A 27,012-nucleotide genomic window follows, 5' to 3' on the forward strand; every position below is an offset into this window, starting at 1 on the left:
CTTATCGACCGCCGAGAGCGGCCTTGACAAGGATGCGGAGCGGCGCTGAGAACGCCAGGAAAGGTCAACGGATGGCGAGGGAGCGGCAGCAACGAAATGGAAAGCGCGCCGCTGCTGCCTGTCCTCTAGCAGCGCCAGATAAGCTCCGCTACGTCGTTCTCCGACCGGATTAGCGGCCTGTTTTTTTTGCTCCACGCTGATCCCGACTCGGGCCGTGGTTGAACTGCGCCGGTGTGGCGCCGGTGCAGCGGAGCAGACGTAGCCCCGGGGTTCAGCGTATACAGGAATAACGCCGTCCAGGAAGGGAACAGGCGCTGCCTTCTCTCCAGACATCACGCGCGAAGCCAGTTCCAGCGCGTCCCGTTGTTCGCTGTCGCTGTTACCACCTTGGATGGCAACCAACGGAAGCGCGAAATCTGACTACTGGCGCGAAGCTTGTCGTAAACTGCGCAGGTCCTTCTATCAAGTCGGTGTTGGCAGAAGCGGCCTGTCAGCACGTACGTCAGAAGCGGCCGCAAACCCATTTTCCCCACAAATTTTCCTCCGATATCGATCGAGTCCAGCCCGGGAAGCGAGGCACTGTTGGTGGCATCTCGGCTCCGATTTTTGCCTACCGGTGAGCGCGCTGTCGCAACGGCACTCTCATACGCCATCGGAGCCAGATTTGTGGAGCCCTCGCAGTGACATGTGAGCGCGAGGCACGTCGTTGCGTGCACGGCGCAACACTAGAGGCCAGCTCAAGTGTTACACTCATGCTAATACGAACTCTAAGGTATCAGAAATATCTGTATATTTAGAATTTCTGCTCAAGCGAACTTTTTTTTTTTTTTGCCTTCTGTGTTGCAAGCGAGAGGATTTGCGAATTACTTTTTCACTGTGAATTCCCTTTTTACAGATTTTGTCCTAACAGGTGTTCATTGTAGTTAGCCACAGTGTGCGATATGGGCTAGCGTGTTAGTTAACGACAGCTCCGTATTTACGAGCACAGTGGCGTGCAATGACATTTATAAACAACTGCGGAGTATAACTTGAATGTGGATGAATCTTGGTTACGGTCCCTCCTTGGCGAAGCCTATCATGGCTTTCCTACTTCAGTCTCTCTCTCTCTCTCTCTCTCTCTCTCTCTCTCTCTCTCTATATATATATATATATATATATATATATATATATATATATATATACATATATATATATATATATATATATATATATATATATATATATATATATATATATATATATATATATATATATATATATATATATATATATATATATATATATATATATATATATATATATGTGTGTGTGTGTGTGTTTGTTTGTTTGTTTGTTTGCTCTGTCAACTATAAGTTCGGACTTCAGGCGAAAACCTATGGCCGTTCGCAAATATAACACTCCGAGGACGTACTCTCGAAGGGGGTAGGCCAGAAAAATAAATTTTTATTCTTTGGCTCTTTCTTTTCCCTTTGCTGACCTTGCGCCATTAAACTAATAATGACCACCACAGAAAACTACATTTTCTCTTTCTGATGCACGCATCTAAATCTTCTGAAGCATATCTCCTAAAATAACTGTGCTTGAAGGTGAATCTCATAAATTACGTCCCCTGAACAGGTATCCTTTGCATATTTTTTAACAAACCACTCAGTCGCAGCGCACTTAACGTAGTCTTCCTCCAATTTCATTTATTGAATACGGCGCTGAAACATCCGTTGTTATTACGGGGCATTTACAAAAAGCCCATATACAACATGCTCACAAGCCAGTCATTTGGCCTTGAGCGCGTTTGTGTTCCGCGTGCCCGCTGACGGAAGTGGCGACGCAACTGCGCGTGCTAGAAAGACGCATTTTTGGTCACAACTTGGGCTCTCACCCTCTTTCCACTCAGGGTAACCTGCCCTTGCGAATGCCAAGTGGAGATCATACTGTGTCGCAATGCGGCCAACAAGGTGTTCAATCAATCAATCAATCAATCAATCAATCAATCAATCAATCAATCAATCAATCAATCAATCAATCAATCAATCAATCAATCAATCAATCAATCAATCAATCAAGTGGTCACTAGGGACACTGCTGGACGCCCTTTGCCTCTTTAATCTGGCCATAGCGTCGCCCACAATCCCCTCGCCTACGTGCGTAGGCGAAAGTGGAAAAGAATAAAGAGGCAAAGGACCCTTTTCTGCAACTTTCCAATGGCAACATCCCCTGCCACACTGCCAGTACCAGACATCCGCGTGTTATAAATCGGTGACGCAGGCCGGCCGAGGGACACTTCCATATTTGGTGCCGATTTCTTTTTAAAATCGTGCCAAGCGACCGGCGAAGTAGCGTCCGCGCGTCACGCATCGTGCCTATAACCCGCTCCTCGCTAGTAATAACCCCGGAGAGCCGAATCCCACTCAGCGTGGCGGGATGAACCCATCGAGGAAGGATGCGACCAGGCTCTCCCTACGCGCGAGCCTTCACCCAGCAAAATGGAGAGCGTCTATCGGAGAAACGGCGTGTACTCGTGTCGGCGAGTGTGTTGTGAACCCACCCGTCAATACGAATACGGGCCCACGTTCTCACCAATGCCTCGCCAAGAGAATTACCTATGAATTTTTCTCTCCCCCTCAGCTCACAGACGCAGTCACTGTCCCTCTGCTAACTCTGGGCAATTTATGATCCTCGTGACAGCTAACCGAATGAGGAAAAGCAAAGCTAGCTGCTGCCACTTGGCAAGTTGTTTTCCTGCGACTACACGAGCAGCGGGCTCACCCCCCCCCCCCCCCCCCCGGCGTGTTGGCCGTTCCCTGGGTCTACCAGCGTTTCCTGGCAATCCGTGGGTGCCAACTGAGAGAATGGAGTCGCTCCCTTGCCGGCAAGCTGCGCGAAAGAGTTGCGGCGTGCATGACGCGCTGTAGGCAAACGCCTGCGATGTGTGCCTGCAGTGTATCCGACGCGAGCACGGCTCGCATGGCAGCAACCACAATGCATTTTTAGCGGTCGCAACCTGACACGCCGCTGCTCAAGCTGGCGACAGAAGCGAAAGGCGAGCCTCTTGAAGAGCGCGAAAATACATTCGCCCCCCGTCGCCGCGGGCGTTGTTGACCGTTGGAAGTAAGGTGACTCGAGCGGCGCGCGATTACGGGCTCGCCGGCGAAGCCTGACTCTAGGGGATGGAAAGTGCGGCCGGATGCGCGCCTCCGGGAAGTGCGAGCACCGTTATCCTGCGCCGCGTTCGTGTCTCGCTCGGGCTGCTGCCGGCCGAGGGAGGAGACGCGTGCGAATCGCCGATTCGCTCCCTGCTACTGCTTCTGCGACCCCCTTTTAATGCGTGAGCACCACACGGGCTCCGTTGTCGACAGAAGCGGCGTCCCCAGGTCCTCGTGACCACAACCTGACATTGAAGTGGCTGCGTGTACCTGGCATCAAAATCACCATTGGAATAGAACGTCGGTGCGCCGGCCTGATGTCCAATTGGCCGCGACGCGTGATGGGGCTGCAAACTGGGGTATGTGCCGACCTGACGTCCCCATTGGGTATGCGACGAGGCGACGGTAGCCCCAACGTTGGGCTTTGATGGTTCACGTCGTCAACCGGTACGCGCAGCTTGAGGTACAACCAGCTTGGCGGTGCTTGACACGCCAGGGCTAAACGTTAATGAATGTAGGATTAACAACACAACCCACTCGGGTGGATTTGCCAGTGACGACGCCAATCCGCAATTTCCATTTGGTTGCGACGTCAAGATATTCGCATTACCAGTGCGGATCAGTGGGGGGCCATTTTGCTTAGTTCCGGTCCGGAAACACAGACCAAGGTGGCCCAGCTGGCCGAAGATGCCGCTCGCGCCCCAGGACTGCAGGCCGCCATCTGAGGGGGAGGAATCCCGGAAGACTTCCACGTCCCCTTCCTCCTTACACCCAGTTTTGGGCAAAATAAAGTTATTACCAGCCCACGATTATCACGTACCCACTCAGGGGGATTGGCTCGTGACGATGACGGAGGCTCATGGCCGATTCCCCGGTTTCCATTCGCAGCGACGTCAACATGTACCTGCCCACACACATGCCTTCGCGACTCAACGGGATGCGGTGTTCAGCACTGCCGCATCATGCGCTTAGGTGCCCGAGGCTGCGGAAGCATGCAGCGGGCTACCGCTTCCAAGCCTTCGCAGCTGACGAGGCTGCAGACGACCGCGGAAGTGCCCAAGAGTGGACGGCTGGGTGTGGGAGCTCGAGAAGAGGGGCCTCCTCCTCGCGGCACCGGGGGTGCGCTGCTGGCGGGGTGGCATTGATCGGGGCCCGGTGTGCGGGCGGCGCCTGTTACGCGTGTCCCCGATCGAATCGCTTCTGGCACTCCTCAAGGTCACGTGCCGATCAATGCGCGCTGGCCGGCATGAATGGGCCGCGACCCGGGCCCAGCTGGGGGCCCGCACACGTGCCCCCGGCTGCACGTGCCCACATTTGCGCGCGCGCGCCCTCCCTCCGCCGCCGCAGCCCCGACTGCCTGTGGGTGCTCGGGAGGCGGGCCTTGTTCCATCCGGTGGCGAGGAAAGAATGGCAACCGATGCACACTCATGGACACATGAAACACGAACCAGAACACGCAAATAGCGTCATTTCTTGTCATGCAAGTCACGGTGACGCGTGGTTTAATTACAAAGTTGGGAAATGCGGCTTTCCAAATATACCAGTTACGCGCCATTATTGAACCTCCACAGAACTATCGTTTTTTTTTGCGCGCGTTCTGGTTCATATTCCTGTGCGAGCATTTAATTTGTCCACGACTGTGCAGTAAAGAGTCATGGACAAATTAAGTGCGCACACAGAAATATTAACGGTTAACATGAAACGCGAACAGGAAGATATACAAACGTGAAGACACAACATTGACTTGCAATGTGCGTCTAGACCTATATTGGTTGCTCAGCCGAAGCCTCACTTCGAAGTCTCGCCGTTTTTATACAAATTGCTAGGTGCAGACAACCGCCTCTTGACTCTATTCTGGCGAGGGTGAAAAACCCGTTCTCCTAGCGCGGAGTACCCGCTCCGTATAGGTTCTGATATTAAACATGACACGCTTTTAGCTAAAGAGTGCAAAATGCTGGGCAAGTTGGTTCATACTGTGCAAAAAGAGCCAGCGAAAAAGACGCAGGACACGAGAGGAAGGAGCACAAACACGCCGCTGGACTAACAACTGATTTATTTCGGAGCTCTTTTTTAGCTCCTGAGATGTTCAGCAACGGTGCACCATACGTGATGTGCACTGGACGATTGTCATGACTGACACTTAAAAAATGTGTCCTGCATTTAGAATTCAGCATAACGCACCCGAATAGCACGTCACTGCGACCAACAGAGAAAAAGACCTGTTGCAGCGGCTCAGTTGCTAAGGCGGGCTGCCGAGCGTCGGTTTTTCTCTGGGAGGCGGGAAACAACAACACTAGCGTGTTCAAGAATTCGGCGCGCTTGGTGTGCACGGCTCGCTCTGAATTAACCATGGCTCCCAAACACGGGCACCTCTCATAGCCATGTGTGGCTTCGACGCGTAAGACCCCCGATTTGGTCTGGAAATGCAAAACACAATAGGCGGTTTTAGCATATCGGCACCGTGTTTGCGTTGCCGTTTACCGTGTGAGTGCACAGCGCGAGCTGGAGTTACCGCGAACGGTAACTTACCGGCACAGGCTTCACCGTCGCCAGCGGCTTATGGTAACACGGTAACCGGTAACGCAAACACCGTAACGATATGCTAGAACTGCCTAATAACGGCCCTTTGGGCATTGTCACAAACAATGCCCTCGCACCGGGCAATGTCAAAATTAGGCACATATTGTTTTGGAGCGACATTGTATACTTGTCTTCCTACGCGCCAACTGTGCTCTGTAGGTCGTAACGAGTCACCACGCGGGTGTGTGTGGAAATGCGGACCGCCGGGACTGTGGGGAGTTTTTCAGGGTGTGAAGCACGAAACCTCCTTCCTGTAAAAGGCTTAAATGCTATAACAAGCAAAAACAAAACACTACATACATACTTGCACGAAACATCCTTCCTGTAAAAGGCTTAAATGCTATAACAAGCAAAAACAAAACACTACATACATACTTGCACGTATCACTGTGCGTGCGTGTACGTGCGTGTGTTAATGAACTGAGCACGCTGTGCTATAAACCGATTTCAAGTGTCACGCATATTAAGTGCACTTGAAACAATTATATTTCATTTAGCACAAACCTCTATCCTCGCGATGCACTATGACGATTTATCCGTGGGTCTGCTTTGCCGCAACGCATGTGAACTACCGGTCGCCTATGACGAATAGCGACGCCTGACATGAGGTTTGACTCAAAAACGTGATCTACGGCGTGCACCACGCAGAGAAAAACGCCATCCTTGCATTGCGTAATGTCATTGAACGCGCTAGATTTTTCGGGAAAAAATATACGTTGGCCTACTTTGCCCATTTCATCGTAATTAGCGGTCACTCAGGAGCGTTGTGGTGAAGCAAACCCGTGGGTATATTCAGAAGTGTGCATTTGTTGGTGGTAAAGAAATGCAATTTCAACTAATTTGCACAAAAATAGGTCAGAATTATTATGCAGGAAAAGTAAAACCTCGCTATGGGTGTTAGCAAGTGCTCTAAGGTCCCGTATTGTTAACGTCTTGATTGTAAAGGGAGAAATCCGCGCATTCGTTAACCAGCGCGGGCGTAAATGGCTGCTAGTCGGGGCCTCAACTGTTGCCCCGCAAGCGCATGAACGGACGAAGCTTCGATCCCCGTCTTCGCCAAGGGGCGGCCCGCGGAGAGGAGCCGGCCCGGAGCGAGGAAGCAGCATCCCCCGGCAGCAGGGAGGGAGTGGGTTGGCCGGCGGCCGATACGCGCAGCGGGAGCCCGGCGGCGGCGGCAGCAGCAAGACTCGGCGTGCAAACGCGAGCGGCGCGGCGGCGGCGACACGCACGCACGCTCACGTGCCTGCTGCTGCACGCGAGGGGAAAGAAAAAGGCCAAGGGGTGTCAACGAACGTTGGTCGCGGGAGCGTGCGGTCAGCCGCCGCCGGGGCGAGGGGGCTGCCCGGGACGCGCCGCCCTCTCCCGTGACCTTGGCGGCACGTGGGGGCGCTGGCGCCGCCTCTGCTAGTCTCTCGCGCGACCGGTAGCGGCGCTGGCTGCGATGCCTGCGCTGGGGCCTCACCGGTGAAGCGCACACATGCTGACGAGTCGGCGGCCGGCGCTTCGCTGGATAAAGCCCTGCGCCGCGGCTCTTCGCCCGACCAGCCAGGTAAGCGTGCTTCTTGAGCGGGCCCCCGCGCAAGGGCCGCGTCAGCAGCCCTGCTCCTTTCTTTAACCGGCGCGAGCGAAAGCACTTTCAGATGACGTCACCGCGCGGCGAGCCAGAAATAACGGCCCATCTCGCACCACATTGGCGCCTGACTGCAGTCTCTAACCGCTCGCTAAGCTGACGGAACGCGTTACTAGCAGGCCGTCCAATGCGTCCCAAGTAATGCGCAACAGGTCCTCGCCCGATGGCGCCAACTTGTTTGCAGTGCACTCCACTTCAGCACTGACTAATGCAACGCATATTCGCCGTGCGCACGCGTTGCCCAGAAGTCGTGCTGCCTCCACCGCTGCGTGTGACGATCAGCGTGCATTTCGGGCGATCCACTGATTGAAACCGGCATTGTCGCCACGATTGCTCGCGCAGCGTACTTGTCCGCACGCTGTCACTTGGTCTGGGGCTGCAGCGGCCGAACAACGTTACGCGGCCTCTGCACGTCGTTATCCACGATGCCGCGTGCCACGGCCAGTGCAGAGTGCTACACTATCATCTCGCGTTGTTCTCCACAAGCGTTACTCAATGATCGCGCGAGTAGAAAAAAGGGGTACGCTACCAAGTAGGAGGAGAGAAAGTGGGGAGGCTGCCGAGGCGCCTCAGCTTTCGACGTGCCGACTTCTGGACGCGTTGTGCAAAACCGGTACTCGTAGCGCCAACACGGTCTCTGTGCATTCCCCCGACGAGGGTAAGTCTGGCTTGCCCCGCGCCCCTGCAATTTCTTACGTGTCTTGTTTTGGCGTGTGTCGTTTACTGTGGCTGCTGCTCTCTTTTGCTTGTTGGCGCCGCGCGCTTCCGCTCGTGAGCGCTTGGGCCGCGCCGCAACCTCGTCTTGGCCTCGGTGCTGATCGGCCCCGCACTGTTACGCGCTTGGGGAACTCACCCACGCCTTCCCGAGTGTGCGAGTAGGAAGCACGCGCTACGACCGAGGGTTCCTCTGTGACCGGAAAGAAAGCGAAGCGTATCAATCAACCAACTCTCAAGAGCAGCAACCTGGAGTGTTGATAAGGAGAAGTGTTGCCGTGCGCTGTCAGTGCGAGTGTTCTGCGCTGCTGCGAGACACAGTGGCAGCTGAATGCGCCTTGTCTGGGATTGCTATGTTTTTCATCGGCCGGGAAGAAGCGAGGGCCGTCGAAATCGGCGTAAAATGCATTTGAGCCCCCTGAGGCAGCGTCGGTGACCCATTGCGATGGGAGTCAGTTTCGCAAGCCGGATGAAGTTGCTTTGGAATTTTAATAGAAAATTTGCCTTCGAGAATTTCAGTGACCAACAAATCAATTGAAAACATGCTAATTTAGACACTTCCGATTATTGTGGAGCGATTTGGGAGGAGGGACAAACTTCACAGGGGACGTAGAGGCCAGATTTTCTGGCGAGAAGCTACTGAAAAGGGAATTGGGATTTTTGTGTTCCCATCGAGTGGTTCGATATCAGTCATTTTATAGGGGTAATGTCACATGCTGGTATCAAAATGAAGTAGGGGAATTTTGAAGGTGCCTAGAAATGGATTGGATATACTTTCGAAGGCCGCTTCCGTACGGATTGATTAGAATAAGATCTTAGGTGCCATAACCTGCGCATCCCCATCTAGAGAACCCTGTGTCCGATGTCAGCGCTGCAGACCTGTCTCTACACACTAAACTTTTTTATACCTTTTTGGCCAAGAAAGGTTGTAGAATAAGTGGAAAAAGGGTGTTGGGATGGAATTACACCTTTTTTCAAGAAACTCAACACCCTTATTCGTTGAAAAAAGAATGTTGACCACCTTGGTTTTTGGTGGGGTGTTGAAAGGGTGTGGAAAAGGTGTTCAGGTGTTGACTGATTAAGGCCATGCATGCATGTACATTTGCACTGCGAAATACAAGACATACCCTCCTCCCCCCCGTAAGAAATGTTCAAAAGCAAAAAAAAAATGGTCATTTGCAATGATCACTCGTTTCCATGGCTCAAGTTTAGCTTTCGCACGTGAAACGTCAGTTTGAACTTTTAGAAATGAAGAGACTATTATATACACACTAAACTAAGGCCAGTTCTAGTCGGATTTTACAAGGCTGCTCCAGTGTGTCCCCCACACCGACAGCGGATCCAAGGGGGAAACAAGCTAGGTCGACCCCCAGCTCCGCGGTTTCTCCAGCCTTATACGCACCACTAGTGCAAGCTGCGACAATTTTTTTGTGTTTTATTCGATCCCAAAAAGACCAGTACCTTTAAAATGGCATATTCATATTCAATTCATTTTATTTCAACATCAGTGATGTTTGGGGGCATGGACAAAAAGCCATATAGTGGCTTGACGGGGTCCATGCCCCCTACATGGCATACAGTGAGTGCTACAAAGGGCACGTACATCTTTGGCGAGGTACATTATTTTTCTTCTCACAACATCGAACTCTCAGAAGTAGAGCAGTGACAGAACACGGTCACTACAAAAAAAGGAAATCATAAGAGTTACAGACCATAAAGAACTACACAATACATGTTTATAACCAGGTAAATACTAGGCATTCTTTAAGTAACCCATGATTACGTAGGTTTTACTCTTAAAAGAAGGGCTAAAGTATAAACAGAAAAAACCGGCAGCACGGAAGCACAAAAACACTCAAAATGTGAAAATAAACAAAATACAGAAAAAGAGGAACAGCAGAATTCTACAAAACAACGCAATCAAAAGAACATGTTCCGCAAATCCTTGAACGAAACAGAAAAAATGTCGACATTTTGTACAAGGTAAAATTCGTTAAGCAAAGATGGTAAACAAAATTTAAGCATTTATTTTCCGTAGTTGGTGCGGCATGTATTCACTTTCCATTGCTCGGGACGACGGATGTTATATGTGTTTACGGTTTTTCGAAGTTGTGCAAGTGTTGCCAGTAGGTTGGTGTTTTTTATTATTTGTGATTTGTAATACCGGAATAATTTGTATCTGTAGAGAGACTTTACATTAATAATTCTATGTTCTTGAAACAGAGAGCTTGTATGGGACAAGTAGTGTACTTTACTCATTATACGTACCATCCGCTTTTGTACCACGAGCAGTCTAAGTTTTCAAGCGTGGTTGTTCCTCATACCAGCGCACCGTAACTCAACAATGACGAAAACAGACAATTATAAAAAATAACATTGACTGAAACAGGAAAATAAAGGCAGTGTTGTCGCAGACAACCGGTAACACCAGATAATTTCCCCACTATATAGTTGACGTGCTTATCCCATGACATGTGCTCTGTGAAATAAACACCTAGAGTTTTGAAAGACGGCACAGTTTCTATCTCTGTATTGTTAATTCGCATGGTAAGAGATGCGGACACGCATGCGCCACTTGCGCTCACACTCGAACCAGGCTCGAAATCCAGCTTCATACCCTATCTGCGGTGGTGCACCCTTTACAGGCGGCGCAGTTGTTTTTCTTGGTCTTCTTTTGCTAACGCCACCGGACCTAGCTGAAGCTTAAACAGCTTCACTGGTTGTAAATTATGCCAATTCATATTGTTTTAAACGTCGTGAGGTACGAAACATCCTCCCGTTTTGTGGAAAATGTTCAGTGCACTCGTGTAAACGGGCGTAAAATACCCCCGAAGTTGGAGGTCTTAGTTGACGGTCTTTTCTTACACCCTTTTTCTTAGTTTCCAACACCATAATTTGTCGCGTAAAACCCTTGTGGGAAAAAAGGGTTTGAAATAGGGAACACCCTTCTCGGTGAGTGTTTAAATGATGTGAAATAGGTGTTTGGTATTTAATAAGATTCTATGGCGTATTGAACATAATAACTACCTCACGATTAAAAAGCTTTGCAAATCTGCATGCTGTATGTCATGTGTCCGTAATCCGTGATGTGTCTGTATGTCATGCTGCGCGCTCGGCCGATCCACATTGTCACGCGTAGTGCGCTGCACACACCCTTATTTTAGAGTGTTAAGCAACCTTACACCATTTTAGGGCGTTACAAACACCCTTTTTTCATCCTTGCAGCATTTTTCAGTCAAAATACCTTTTGAAGGTGTGCGCCATGGAACAAGATTTTTAGGCCTTTTTGTCCAAAAAATGGAGTAAGAAAGTTTAGTGTGTACCTTGGCAAGCGTTCCATCGATGTCGTGCAGTGGCGTAGCAGCCAGAAATATATTTCGGGGGGTGTTACACGCCACAGGGAAAAAAATAATAAAAAAGAGAGGTTGTACCGTTATTTTTCATTATTTTCCGCCGCAAGCCACGGAAAACAAATTCTGCTCATGCAAGTACTTGCGGAGCAGCTGTTGCAGAGCCAAGTAGAAATTTGTACTGCGCCCGGTAGAGGTTCGCCGGCCGCCACTGCGCATGCGCCGAGCCGCTTCCGAGCTTTCTGTGCATGCACAGCTACGGTCCGTTGGCGACTGAATGTCCGCAGTCCTGCAGACTGCACGACAGTCAGGTCGATCGAATTAAACGCCCTTTCGAAAACAGGATGTCGCGGTACTGTGTCGTCCTTGCGTGATCCGATGTCGGCGAACTGGGCGGGAAGATATCGCTGACAGACTCGCGTGTTAGGTAGCGGTATCATTGGTTGCGGCTCGATTGGTTTGGGGGGTAGGTGTGTACGTTACACGTACGCTTATAGGTCAGGTAGCGCCCGAATGAAATGAGGCGACATGCCTTCTGCTAGCTGACCGAGCAACAAAACTCGCCACGTGGCGTTCGACCTTTCGAATGCGGCAGCATCTGCAGGGCCAGCACTCATGTTTTTGATAGTTTTCGTAACCGCATGGTGCGTGCGCAAGATGGAGCGGAAAAATTCTCTCCGTTGCCACGCCTCTCCACACTTCACCATGTCCGCGAACTGCATTGCAGTTGGACTTTTGGGCAGCCCAAGGGCGCAGCTGGCTTCTTTTCTCGCGTGGCTTCCGGAACTTGGTCCATGGCTATGAAGGGAGCATCTGCTGCACGCATTGCTGGGTGCAGGCCGTCCAGCCACGGCCGGTGGATGAGAGCGCACGTCAGTGCGCCTTTCATCCAGCGGCCGTGGTCCAGCCTTCAGGGCCCACAGTGTGCCGAGAAAGGCCCACAATTCGGAATGCGATAGTATTTATTGGGCCTGATCCGTGCCCGCACTGTCTTCTCACCGCTGGATTGTCCGCAACAGCAGCGGAGTTCCGGAGAGAAGAAAGAAAAGGCGGAGGAAGGATCGCCTTCGTTTACGCGGAATAACTCATTAGAGAGTTTTAGCATAGCGGCTTACGGAGGCTCACGCTACGGCGGCGGGTTAGCGGAACCCGACTGCGCAGGCGCGCGCGGGGAGGGCGAGGTAATTTCCCCTCAGTAGAGCGAATGCGCGGGTAGTACGAAGGCCGGCCCGCGGAACTTATCCACCCCACCGGAACGAAGTTGCACCTTCCCAGTCGGGTTCCGCTAACCCGCTGCCGTAGCGTGAGCCTCCGTAAGCCGCTATGCTAAAACTCTCCATTGTCAACCTGACAGGCCCTTGTGTATAGGGTTGGTAGGGACAGAACGAGTAAGTGGCCTCCTCCTCGTTCGTCCCCCCCAACCTTCCTGCGGTTTGTGCTGTTGCAACTTTCCTTTGTAAGTGCGCACATTCATCGTTGCCAATAACAACCCTCTCCGTTCCCCTTAAACTTACTCGCCTTTTTGAATTCTCAGTCATGTTGTAGTCAAAGCTTGAACGAAGCCATTTCTACGGGGAAGCTCCATGTTACACAAGTACAAAGTAGGCTGGTGTACGCTGTCAAGCAGGGTACTTCACATGGATGGCACCGTGCGGTTTTGAAAGTATGCAGACCTTCGGTAACGCCATGCTGGAATTGTCGCAGTTCCTTTGCATGCTGTCGGATGCTGCTTGCTATTTCCCCGCTTCATCTTAGTTTGGGTGGCCATTTCGGTATACTAAACAGTGGCTTCAAAGGTTTGACTGATATGAACGATGAAGTCTATAACTGAGAGTTGTACGGGAACTAGAATTATGGTGCCAGGCTCACAAGGTTTTCCGTAACGGGCATTCTCCTTCTGAGGCATACGTGCTCTCTAAAAGAGCATCGTGCCAGTCATAATTTTTTTACTGGTGCAGAATAAATCCCAGAAATATCTGTATGTTCTGTTTGCCTGTTGGCAGAGGAATAGCTCTTATCTATTCCTCCGCTTGCGAGCATCTGTAGCGATTCCTGGCGTCAGAGCTTCGTGGGCACAATATGTTGCTGTTTACAATCTTCCGTTCATAAGTGTGTTGGTAGCCCACGCAGTTGTCATGGTCTTTCTGGGGACCGTTGCGTGGTCATTTTGATGTTTCGAGATGCAACCAGAAGGGAGTCCAGATAGGGTTTGATAGCGAGCGAACAATTAGCGATAAGTGACAATACATTGAAAGAGCTCGGACACACCTGCAAGAGTAAAGGAAGCGAGAAGGAAACCGTAGGGCCGTCAGCGTGTCGTACAGGTGCACGAGCGGAACTGTCGCTTTTCCAGGACAAGCTGTTTTCTTTTTTTTCACAGACATCGTTAACTTGACTGGCGCGTTCTCAGCTGCACACCTTAGCGCTGTCCTCAGCGGACCTCCTGTCCTGCTGCGGTGATTGGCGGCGAGAAGCTGCTTGCGAACGGGCGAATCGCCAGTACACGCCTGGTACCGTATAATCGCTCTATTGGTCTGGTGCTGGCTGGAGGTGACACCTTGCCCCGCCAAGATTAGTCTATTATATTCGCTGTAGGAACGTGATGCTTCGCATTTTATTATTCCCTATTATTTTCCCCTTTCGTGCCATTGTAGCGCCGAAATACAGCTCGGAAAGGCTTCCGAAATCGTGTATTATTGACCCACTTCCACAGAGGGTTTCTCGGGCGTTTGATGTTTGTACCCTGCTGCATCGACTCAAGTCGAAACGATGTTTAGGAACGGGAAGAGAAAAAACCCTCTGTACAACTCGTCGTGCGTTTCGATATCAGATGCGGGAAATGGCAGGCGCCGCCGCGCCGTAGTCCGGATCAATATCGGTGTTGGTGCTTTAAGGTGATGGGGACGCGTGCTTTCTGTATTTCTTCTCCGCCAGTACAAAACAATCCTGAAATCAGATCACTATATATCATCGTGGGCTATGATAAGACGAGCAAACAAAACCGCACTGCTCACTTCTGTGGAGCAGCGCAGTGGCGAAATGAACGGCGTGTGCTAACGCGTCGTCGTCCATTTGATGACGCTCATCGTTGGACGGTCGCTACAGGACAAAGACCTCATCCCAACAACGACCCTCCTCTTCCGCGTCGTTCGGATGCGTTCTTTGTCCCAGAATTTCCTCATGTCGTCATTCCGCCTGGCACCGCGCCTCCTTCGGCTTCCCTTCTCGTCCCACGACTGCCACACTCGCTGCTCTGCCGCTCGTCCCTGACACTACAATCTACACTCTTCGAAAAAAGGTGGTCGCATCTATTAACCAATTGCTTTTCACAGCGCCCACTAGGTGCTCAGTAACTAGAGGTAGTAAATGTAGCACTAGTAAGCTTACTAAATGAAGCAGGTAGTGCGCACCACTACCTTCAGCGGGAATGTTTTCTTTTAAGGGGCTTTTTTTTAATATCCCAAGTTTGCGCTTCAAGAAGGAGCCGAATACGGGCTATGAAAAACTCTCGATTGATTTTTTCCCAGCCGATTTCAAGGTGCATGGTGTAACTGTCCCAAACAGCATCGCAGGTCTTGCGCGTAAAACAGCTTAACGCGTGTGTCCTAAAATGAGCCATTGAAAGTGTCTCTGCTCATCAGCAATGTCAGAGGAATGGGGGCACCAATTTTTTGCTTCTCCTAATACCCGAGGCAAAAAGAAAAACGCCTTTGCCCTGAGTTGAAACCAGGTAGTTACCTTACCAGAGAGATGGGACGCGATCTGGAAGGCGTTACTCAATCTGAACGGTGGTTTCAGGCTTCCTGCAATAGAGGGAGGGTTCCTGCCATTCTCCGAAGGAAAAATACCCATGGCTGTAGAGTTAAAAAATGCTATTGACTAAAAGCTCATTTTGAATTTTAGGTAGCAATCTTCTCATCGTTTGCGGACAACGGCTTCTTTTTATTCATAGGGTTTGTATATCCGATCTGATCATTAAAAGGGCCTTGAAAGCGACCAAGCTGGCAATTGGGCTATAATATTTAAGCACTATTCAACAAAATTGCGAAATGTTTTTGCATTTGGTGGAGCGAGTAATTAACTAGAAGTATAGGTCCATTTTTAGTGTTGTTTGTTTCGCATTTTGATCTGATGCTTTTTATAGGGCAAATATAGTTCTTTCATTATTTAGTTATTCCTCAAAGGTCTCGTCGGGACATTGCGTGGACCTATATCATTACTTCGGCCCATTGCGCAAATTTATTCTTGTCATTCACACTGCCAAGGTCGTTATACCGTGAAATGGTTGGGCAAAGTAATTACTAAATGCAAAACAAGTAATCACGCGGTAAATTGCGCCACGCCTGTGCGACTGAGCTAGTTTCTTTCGTCCAAATACGTACATCCTGGGTGACCTTCACCGTAACGATTTTGTGCCGCTAGCTTATTTATTTCCTGGGAGTTATGCGACACTACACTCAATCGATTGGCATAAAAAAAAATGTCGAAACGCACAGGGAGTGCTGGTGGGTGCTGCTATGAAAGCGGACAGGTAGCGAGCGTTCGGGCGGCAGGTGCAGCAAAAAAACGTGCGCGGCTTCCGAAAGCAACAGCGATAAGAGCGGTGTTTTGTTGCTGCGGCAGAACAATGACCGGCGACGATTACGCTGTGGCACCCAGCCCGCTGGCGGAGATGCGCCAGGCCTGTGGCAGCGATACCGGACGACTTCTTAGGTTACCCGGCGTGGAAGCGCGCGTGCTCGGCCGGTGGGCGCGCCTGTCAGGCGTCGGATGGCGCCTGAGGTGGATGACTTTTCGCCTCCAGGTTGCTTCCCCCTCTGTTTGTTCGATGCGCTGTGCGGACCGGGAATTAAGCAACCCGACGACGCCTAAAGGAGGAGTGACGTGTAACCATACCTGCGCAACATTTCAGCACATTGGCTTCATTCACAAATAGCAATGTGATGGCCGTGTAGGGCGTTTGTTTTGTCTATTTCAACAGCACTACGGTCTTTTACGGACGAAAGTCGCTTAGGCAAAAGTACTAACGCGTGGAAAAGCTTACAGAAGCAAATTAAGAAAAGGAACAGTCTGCCGGGCAGCAACGAAAGAGTTGAGAGTTTAATCGACATTGCGGCCGTAGGCCTTGGTCGGACTGTGTGTGTGTGTGTGTGTGTGTGTGTGTGCGTGTGCGTGTATATATATATAATGAAAATTGGGGATGAGGTGCTCGTTGAATAAACACAGAAAAGAAAGCCAACAGTGTCAAGAGCGCCAAGGAAGGCAAAGGGGAAGTACATAACTTTTCGTGATTATAAAACGCCCCCCGAGTGGAGTGGGCCCGAACCCATGACGTTGGGGCCCACCGGGATAGTCTACCGGGGAGACTTGCGCCCTTACACTTTTCTGGTTATTTATGGGAATGTAAAAGTCAACTACTCTTGGTGGTGGTCAGATATTTGAAGTCCTTGCAGTGTCGTTCGCGAATGGGTAAGATTATTTCTAAGCTGGCTGAGAGTCCGTATACTTGCTAGGTGCCCGGAGGGCAAGCCGCGAGTAAGGAATAACATGCAGTGCCACGGTGAGCAGTTCCTGATGCAGCTAGCGATGGTTTTCTTGACAACCGCAAATCCTGGGCTTTCGACGTCGTCTTGTGGCGGAGTTTGTCACACGTGGCCCACACGCCGATGGCCGGGGAGTGCAGCCGCTGTAGAACGGCAGTGCGCTTTATCGGGGAGTGCGTCGGGGCTGTCGCTGGTGTGCCGGGGATGGTTCTGACCAACGTTTGTAGAACCAAGGTTCTGACCTCCTTGGCCGAGAACAACCAAGCAGGGACTTCAGTTTTTGTGGGGCCCTGAAAGTTCCACGCAGCCGATTTGCGACTTCAGAGATGGCGGTAGCTACCAAATCAAGTTGCCCATCGCAGGGGCGCACCTCGCTTCGCAGAGGCACCCTGCTATTGTGGAGGCGAGGCAGAGCTTGCAGAGCATCTGGAAGCATCATGCTGGCGCTCGTGTCCACAGGGCCCGGAGGCTGTTGTGTCAACACGGAACAACAAATAAGGTTTACTATACCTGTAAAAGAGATGAAACGGAGCTGCCCCAGTAGTGCCAATGAACATCTGCACTCGTATCGCTTTGTTCGTTGTTACCACGATGATCATGGGCCGATTTTTGTGAGGTCGCTCGTGTCGAGCACTCGTCCCTTCAGCACGGCGTTTGGTCTAAGGTGGAATTACGCCGCTAGCACGGTGCTTTTCCTTGCGTACTGTCTCAGCGCAGATTGAATTTTCGTAGCAGCCATTCGTCATTCTGGGGCGTCGTGGCTGAACATGCCTACGAGAGTTTGATGGCTGGGCCGCCTGGCACGTCAAACGGGTCGATGCGTGGCCTTGAGCAAATTCGCTGTTGCAACATCGTCATCGTATACGCTGCAGCGCTCCTCTTTCACGCGCGACTATTTGTCCGAGGAACGGCCGCTTCGGGGGGTGCTTTGTAACGTTCGAAAGAGCAAATTTATCAAACTCGGCTGTCTGGAGGTCGCGAAGCAGGGCGCCCGTGAGCGACGCTGAGTAAAAATTACATTTCTCGCAACAATGAAGGCCGCGTGCAGACTTGGAAGCTGTAGCTTCCTTATATCGAGTCCTACTCCGTCACCTTCCCCGTGCAGCAATATTGTTCTTTTGTGTAGCCTGTCTGCGTACGCCGGTTACGCGACGTGTCTGCTGCGACGCTGCCTATTGGTTGCGGCCTCCGGGAGCCGCAATCTGTCCGCACAATCCTGCGCCGGCTCGACGCGCCTCTGCTGACGCCTGGGGAGCGTGGTGGCCGCCGACAGTTTGCGTCGCTCCCGGGAGGCCGTCGTGCACAAGAACGCGTGCGCTGCAGAAAGGTCGCGCTTACGTCAGCGCTGTTGGGGGGAAAGACGAGCGGAGGCTGACTTTGCAGCGTTGCCTCTGCGCGAGCATGCTTGCGCTTGTGTACGCTCTATCGCACCCACTACGGCCTGCAACGACTGGCCGACACTGCACGAGCTTAGAATGTGCACGCTGTGGCAACGCTGCGGTTAAGATGGCTGGACCCTGGCAACGAGATCGTTTAAGTGCCCTCTTGCCGATGCGTCGCGCATGCCTGCTCCCAGTGTGATGCGTGGATGTAGGTAGACTTCATTGTTTTTATGCACATGTGAAACAGCTGGTGCCTGGTATATTCGAGATCTTCAAGTACTCGACGGAGCGTTCTGCGGAATCAAGCGAACTGGCTCGTGCTAAGCAGCTGACCACTGAGCTACCACAGCGGGCCAGGTCCTCCTGCACGGGGAAAACTTCGTGGCTTCGTGGCGCAAAAGCCAAATGCTGTAGGTGTTCTACGCGTCGTATACGTTGAGGGGCCCGAATCCGCGCGGAGGTCGCAGCCGGCCTGCTTCTCTGCATTGCGCCTTCACCTGTTTCGAGCAACACCCAATCACTTGCCCTACGCACCTTTGAATTTGTGCGCGCGCGTCCGCAATTTGAACAGATTCAAGAAGTATAAACACAATTTTCAGTACTGGGTATCGATCCTGGCCCGCAAGGTTTCGCAGCGATTTCGTAATCGTATAGCCAGCCGGCTGCAACTCTTTTACTGATTTGAAGAATGACATTTGGTGGTTTTACAGAAGGGTTTATGTTATTGTCAGGTCCAGCTAGAGGCCGAAGGCATAGTTCATCGTGTCGCCCCGAAGACAGCAAGAAACGGCAAGGGTAGAGGCAGTTGCTGGATAAATCTGTAGGGCCATCTGGTGTTCAGTGGGCCACTTGTGACGCATAACAGTTGGAGCACCACCTGGGGTCAGGAAGATATGAAACTGCCCCAGGTCATCTGGTGTGACAAAAGAAAGCTGAAACGTATAGTGCTTACCCACGTGCAGTATTAGCAAAGAAGAAACGAAGGCCCCGCACTCGATGCTATAGGAATGGCGGCTTCCCTCGTTCCCTTCCTGTTGCTTTCGCTTTCGCAGTCGCCATCGTTTCGCACAACACTGCATTTTTTTTATGCGTGGACTGCATTGTATTGCGCCCTCCTTTCAACTAACAACGGCTTCCTTTTTCGTTTCGGCTGCTATGCGCAATGACGCCGAGCAAGGGACCGCTGGAATCTCGTATTTTAAGGTGTTAAGCTCTTGCCGGCTCGAACGCCAAATATCGTTGGTATTCTGCGCATTATAGACTCTGGACTCTTTGTGCTGCAACCGGGCATCTAACGAGTAATTGATGATAACTGGTTGGAAATGGGAAATGGTGCCTTCAAAAGGCCTCGGTACAAAAAACAAACAAACAATAGTCGTTTCTAATAGACAAGGTGGGCCAGTAGAACTGCTGGTTGCGTGTGTTCCTGTATCGTCGTTATGCATACGAAAAATCAGAAAAAGTTTACGATAATGTCATTTTTTCCTCAACGTTTTTTAGAGGCTAAACTAAGCTGATAGGTTTGTGACATAACCGTAAAAGCCATCCTGCGATATCTATAAGACAGCCTATAGAGGCAAAAAAAAAAAAAAAAAACTCACCTGAGCTTTGAACCAATGGCATGTTTTTGTGTGTGTGTGTTCTTGTGTTGTTTCGCGATCTTGCGTATATGGAGAAACGTAGGTTGGAACAACGGTTACTGTGAGAGAGAGAAAACGTTTATTGAAACAACAGGGACGGGGTAGGGGAGAAAAAGAGGGATGAGCTGTGGGCGGCCATCCTATTCCGGTAGGCCGCGTGCCGCGGCTGCCATCTTCGAAAGCGAAAAAAAAACCTGTGCCGTATCTTTTCTTATTTGTAGCGCAAAACACACTAGACATTAAAGAAAGAACGCAACGCAGGCGCTACACGCTGTGGCAAGGCTTGTAACATATGCACTGCGTATGTCTACGTGCAATTTGGTGCTCGACGACATATATCTCGCTTCTCGGTTTCACACGTGTCGTCACAAAGTGCGCACGTGCCTGATAATGCTCCCGGTAACTGTTGCGTAGCACGTTGGGGTGTTCTCGCAAACCTGGCATTCGCAAGGAGAAAGTGAAGCCTGGCATTCGCAAATGTCAAGTGCATTTGTGCAAGGATGAAAGTCGTAGTACATCGTAAACATGGATGGTGACATTTAAATAGCAGAGACTACGCACACAGCAAAAACGTCGTACCCCACAGAGTGACCCTTGGGGGAAACGGATTTTATAAAAAGCCATTGCGTTTGGCGCTATGTCGAGAGACATGACGTCCATCGCGGCGTTGCGAAATGCCGGCATGCGGCGTTGCGAAATACCAGGAAGGCGGTGTGGCAAAGTTGGAGAATTATCGGCATATCATTTTGTCACTTGTTGCGTAACTATATTTGCCGAAATAATTGTAAATAGAACAAGTGCGAACAGCTTTTCGAGAAGCTTGAAGAACATGCTGGGTTTGTGAGGGTCTGCTATCCGCGACTTAAAACAGGTAGAACCTGCAGGTCGGCGAAAAATTTGCATGCACCCACATCACGCACTCACGTACGTGATGCACCTTCGTGCATACGTGCAACGTGCATGCATATGCATTGTGCATACGCACATATACATACATACGCGCATGCATACATACATACATACATACATACATACATACATACATACATACATACATACATACATGCATACATACGTACATGCATACATACATACATACATACATACATACATACATACATACATACATACATACGCTGTATATTTGTGTACTGCGTAAAAACGCCCGATGTACGGTATATATGTATGTGTGTGTGTAATATTTGTATAATGCGTAAGAACGCCCGATGTACGGTATGTATGTATGTATGTATGAACGTATATAGTATATATATACTGCACATATATGTAACATGCATACACGGCTTTCCGAATGTAGTACGTTCAGAAGGTGGCCTTCAGCAATTCATGCCCTTAACTACGAAGTGCGCCTCTTTACAACACCCTACTTCGGCGTCATCTTTGCAACAAACTTTCCCCTGATCGACTGGTGACGCATTGCGCCAATCAGAGACGGCTTCTTTGCCAAGACGGCGAACTCGCGACTTTTGTGCGGTGTCGATAATAGGAGCCCAAACACATGTCCACGGTGTTTAAGGCGAAGTTCGAAACTCTATGCATTGCGGCGCCGCCGGACGGACTGTGCCTGTGTGCGAGAGCGGGACGCGTTCCACATGCGCATCCTTTAGTGCTCGCGCGCGTACCTGTTCGCTTGCTCGCGTCGGACGTGCTCCAAATAACCGGGAGCACGGACAGCTGCCGCGCTCCGCCGTGCACTGCGCGTGAACCCGACCGGAGGACTGCGGTTTTATAGCGCGCAGGCTGCACTGTAACGACACAAGAGAGGAGAGAAATGGGCCGAAACTCCCTATTGGGGTAATTCTCATGTAGGGCGTGGCATTAGTAGTTTTTCTTTTGTTCTGCTTTGATCCCGTTTTAACGCGGAAGCGTTACCTGGCGAGGTTGGCGAAAGCGCGCGTGCAGTTCGCGAAAGGCGTACACAAAGCTCGCAACCAGCTGGCTTCCACAAAAGGCGTCCACAAAAACCGACAGCTGCTGCCGCACACAAATTACGTCGTATAACTCGTAGAAGCTTGACAGGGAGGCAATCGAAGTCGGGGACAGCGACAGGCGAGGGACCGGACCGCCAACGCCACGCGGAGCACGCTGTTTGAGGTGTGTGAACGAGAGGCGCCCGAGAGATGAGATGTAAAGCGCAAGAAGGAAGGGTTTGGTTTCAAATGGCGCTCTGCAGTGCACGCTTTGCCGGTACTCGCCGGTACTTCACCAGATGGCGACAGCTGGCCTAAGGCGCGTAGTTTGAACCCTAGGCATAGAAGCGCATTGTATGATAGGAATGGCGCCACTGTCGGCGCTGTGGAGTCGACATCGTCCGAAGTGCAATCACTAGCTCGCACACTTTCGCGTTCTCATCTTATAAAAATGTGCTTGGGAATCCTCCGCAACTTTTCCCTTTTATCTTGTGTTATTTTTTATGCTCTCCTTCGATCTCCTCTCTCTTCGTTGCAGTTTTTAACACGCACAGCGTGTTTCTCTGCTGTTTTTTAGCTCACCGTGTGTGGGCATGAATTAGATAGACCTTTTTGGCTTATATTATTTCATCTTCTAGTTTTGGAGATTATGAATATCTTTATTATTTTAGTGAAGCGCTAGAGCGCGCTGGGTTAGCCAGGCCTAAGGCGCGTAGTTTGAACCCTAGGCATAGAAGCGCATTGTATGATAGGAATGGCGCCACTGTCGGCGCTGTGGAGTCGACATCGTCCGAAGTGCAATCTCTAGCTCGCACACTTTCGCGTTCTCATCTTATAAAAATGTGCTTGGGAATCCTCCGCAACTTTTCCCTTTTATCTTGTGTTATTTTTTATGCTCTCCTTCGATCTCCTCTCTCTTCGTTGCAGTTTTTAACACGCACAGCGTGTTTCTCTGCTGTTTTTTAGCTCACCGTGTGTGGGCATGAATTAGATAGACCTTTTTGGCTTATATTATTTCATCTTCTAGTTTTGGAGATTATGAATATCTTTATTATTTTAGTGAAGCGCTAGAGCGCGCTGGGTTAGCCAGACAGACCTTTGCGATTTTGTTTGTGAATATTCAGGCCTTTATTATTTAATGCTCTTAAAAGTTTTCATTTTCTTTAAATTTTTTTATATAAATATATTAAGTTTTAATACTTTGTTTTTATAAATATGTTAAGTTTTAATACTTTGTTTTTGCTTTATTGCTGATTAATTATCTTTTTGTTTTATCTTTTAAGCTGTTTTTACTGTGTGTGTGGGTGTAGTGCTTGTGGCACTGAAACTGTTACGCAAAGCGCGACCATTAGAGGCCAGACCACAGGAATCTGGGTGTAGCAGCTGAAGAATTCTACGCATTAAACAATTGATATAAGTGTCGTGCAGATCTTACAGAACCGCTGTAAAGATCTTTTTACTTGACTCCCCTGCGAAGCAAGGAAATACGAAAGGACACCATTTTTTCTTTCTTTCTTTTTTTTTTTTTTTTTCGCGCTTGGCGATTTCACTAGTGCCCGCCACCTTGACATCAATAGGCGTTGCATTTTGTATAGGCGGGGTTGGCATATGTGGTGCAAGCTTTTGCTGCCAATGTACGTACGGCACACTCCTATTAGGCTACCGTTAAGATAAACTGGATTAACGTTTACTCAAGTACAGGGAGTCTATTTGTGCCTGCTTGTCGTAACAGGCACGATGCAAGAACCATGTTTGTATCGTTTCCAGTGACCTGAAGTATATCGCGCATCTAGCGTGCAACTACGCAGCAGCAGCCGGATCCAATGCGCTTTCGGACGCCAGCCGCTGTTGCGTCGAGTAACAATGCTCCGAGCACTTCTCCTATCGAGATGGCCTCGCCCCTCGTACACGCAACCAACAGCGGCGATAGTTCGCAGCTGGTCGAGAAGCCGCTGTTACCCCCGGCTTACGTAACGTCTCTTGAGCGTTCTTGCTACAGCGGCATCTAGTTCCTGCAGCGCGGCTGTTGTTCCTGTAACACGACTGTTGTTTTCCGGGGACGTCGTCTTGGCTGTTACTTGTTGCGCATACATTGTCTCCATTACGCGGACAGTTTTGGTACTGAACCGCCACAAAGGCGACATTGTACAAGCGCCGCGCGAATGACTTCAGTTATAACGTCAGAAAGTTTGGGTGTGCAATTCATCGTGTTGCTGGCGTAATTGGCGCCGTGAGCAGCTGATTATGTTGTCGTATATTCGATACTATAGATCGCGGCTGCCCCGTTCCTAGTAGCGACGATGTACGGAAGGTGTGCACGAAATTTGGGCCTCTAAGGAACTCCCGCTAGATGGCCCAGGTTTAGCTTGATATTTTCGGGAGGGGAAGCGGCCAAGTGCTTAACGCCATCGCTGAAGGATGGGCCACAAAATCTCGCTTTTAAAAAAGGCGCCAGGCACGCTGATTTGACTTTTTTCACTCAGGCCGCGGATCCTTTAGGGACTCGGTGCGGCGCAGCCGATTTTAGCTGCCATTGGCTTTTCTTAAGTGATGACGTCACGTCGGGGGATGATCGTCAGGGCAGCGAAGCAACAGTGGGTGCGGAACTAGTCAGCGGACCGCGCGGCTGACGAACGACTGAAAGCAGCAGAGAAGGCTCGTAAATGTCATGGCGCAAGGGTAAGCGGTGCTTTATTGCGTATGCGATTGGGCGTTCTGTCATAGCGAAAGCCACGCTGAAGTAATTTACAAAGATGTGTCACGACACGGACACGGCGCAGTAACATTTGTAAACATTTACATATTAAACAGGAGTTAGTCGGCAGCTTTCACTGAAATAGGAATGCGTTTGTCGGTCACGGTCTCTCTCTTTTCTTTTTTTTCGACAAGCAAACCAATGTAACGGTAAGGTAATCGGTCGGCCGAAAAAACAAACGAGTATGACTGAAATATTTGCTTCATTAAATGTATTCTCTTCGTACAAAACCGGGGTCACAGGTGATGCCGGGCACCACCGTATTACGAAAATTGCGCGCAGATTTTTCCATCCGCCTTGTACGGTGTACGCGACATGCGAAGCGAAATTGTCGAAGCGAAAATTGTTATTCATCTAAGGTGGCATATGTGTAGGCCAGCTGCCGTCGTATTTTATTTTGAGCAAATTCAGCCTAAAGGCGTATTCTACGAAAGAAGTCGTGACAAGGTCGTTTATGAGCTTGTTAACAGCGTCGTGTTTTGAATGCGCCTGCGAAGGCTGCTCGCCTGGCGAAATGTCGCGAAACAAACCGCCTTGCGGGACGGGAATAAACACGTTTTCAACAAATATACAATGCTCTGAATATGTCGCGTTTCCCCTGGAAGCGTGAAAATGGCTTACTGCTATTTTTTAGCTTCCTTTTTTTTTTTCAAGTTGAAACCATTGTTTACACTAGCCTTACGGTGAAGCTGGCTTTTTTTTTTGTGTGCGCCTTTCTTGGTTTTGTCTGTACGGGAAATCTAACTTTAAAGCGTGGTCGCTAGTGGAAGTGATGTCATTTACATTCCTCCGCCCGCGCGTCCGCAACGGGCGTGTTACTGCAGTCACGTGACCTCATGGGGTTGTGTCAGATGGTCGTCACCGACTCACCGCTGACGCCACCGCAGATACGCGGCATGGCCACTTACTCCAAAAGTGACCGTTATGACCGCGGAGCGATTGCAAACAGACGACGTCATCAGTGACGTCGTGACCGGAAGTGGTGTCGCTTATTCCTGCTTAATAACACTTCCACTTCTGGGGTGCCACCACCACCCGTGACGTGACGTCATAAGCAGCATTTTGACGTACACTGCCGCATTAAGACCTTTCTCTTCGATAGGCTTGCAAATGCATTGCGTCGGCGCATCCATTCTTCGCCTTCGAATGTTCTTATCGCTCCGCCGAGTTTTCTGCCTGCCCTGACGTATTTCCCTGCACCTAGACGGCCATTCCGCCGCAGGGTGATCCACCGGTGATCTGTTGTCCGCACCGTATTTGCAAACTCCACTTACTTTAGTTAGAGATAGGGTGTCTCCTGTGCGGGTTGGTTCCTTAAATCATGACCGTCGCTTTCCAGCTTTGAACGTTACACCAGAGTCCTTTAATTCTTCGGATTAAGCTTTGAAGGACTCCGGTTGCACATATCGTCCTTCTCCACCACCCACGCCGATGAATAAACGTGGGCGTAGATTAAAAATGATGTTAAGTAATCGATGGCCGAATGTGAACTCGAACGACAGCTGAATTTAATCCTCGAGCATTTTCACGCATACAGCCCCTGATCATCACGTCTGAGTGTCAATTCTGTGGCACCACTGAGCCGTGCTTTCGGCGTAAAATGCACGTATGAAACTTTTATTTTAGTCTACACTCAGCCTCTTGGCCGTTCCCCTGATATTAGTATGGTAGAAGTGTTCGGTTAGCGAACACAGATTAATCACTTGCTGTTTGCGTTCGACGCCATCCTGTTCTTTTTTTTTTTTTTTTTTTTCATGAAGGTGACTGCTTTCCCTCATTATGCATCTGCTTGCAGTGAAGCGTGATTTGCAGGGACTTTGAAATAGGGAGGCGGACAGCGCGAAACCGTGGTAGCCTCAATACACAACCTGAAAGCGCTCGTGTGTTCGAGATTTCGGCGCACGTTAAAGATCCCCAGGGGGCCAAAACTAATCCCGAGCCCTCCACTACGGCGCGCCTCATCGCCTGTGTAGCGCCGGCGCGTTAAACCTCATAATCAATCAACTCTAATACACAACTGTAGGGGCAAAACTGTACGCAAGTAGGTTGAGATGGTGTTTTCGAGGAAATGTGCATCCTATCCCGAGCAGTTTTAGGTCAAGTTCCGGTGCAAGAAAAAGGAGGGGAGGGGGGGGGGGCGTAACTGATCAAACCCCTTCTTATGTTTTCCCGTCCACAGTCGCGGACGTCTGCACTTCGGTCCAAGAACATTTAAAACCAGCTTCGAGGGAAGAATACATGGGAATTGATGGGGTGTAATTCGAAGTTCTTACGTATAGAAATAATGTAGAGGGATGACGGGGCAAGCAAACAAAAATATTAAGCATTTAATGTGCGTGAGAAAGAG

At 50.1% G+C, this 27,012-nt stretch overlaps 1 protein-coding gene and 1 long non-coding RNA gene across 5 annotated transcripts in view; one reads left to right on the forward strand and one right to left on the reverse strand.

Annotated features, from left to right (window-relative positions):
- The window catches only part of LOC144155532 (uncharacterized), a 45,054-nt gene extending 36,702 nt beyond the window's left edge, over positions 1-8,352 (reverse strand). The window contains exon 1 of the long non-coding RNA XR_013319587.1: positions 7,880-8,352. This is a non-coding gene — a long non-coding RNA (uncharacterized LOC144155532). The remainder of the gene's footprint in view (positions 1-7,879) is intronic.
- Atx-1 (Ataxin 1) overlaps positions 1-27,012 on the forward strand; it is a 145,528-nt gene that overhangs the window by 102,303 nt on the left and 16,213 nt on the right. Inside the window, exon 1 of one of the 4 annotated variants that reach the window (XM_077687042.1) lies at positions 7,112-7,269. The exons of the other annotated variants lie outside the window; for them this stretch is intronic. The gene's annotated coding sequence lies outside the window, so the exon portion shown is untranslated. Of the gene's footprint in view, positions 1-7,111; positions 7,270-27,012 lie in introns of those variants that run through there. 4 annotated transcript variants of the gene reach the window in all.

Source organism: Haemaphysalis longicornis, unplaced genomic scaffold (genome assembly GCF_048455015.1).
Source record: "Haemaphysalis longicornis isolate Haplotype H1 unplaced genomic scaffold, Haemaphysalis longicornis Haplotype H1 scaffold_1, whole genome shotgun sequence".
NCBI lineage: Eukaryota > Metazoa > Arthropoda > Arachnida > Ixodida > Ixodidae > Haemaphysalis > Haemaphysalis longicornis.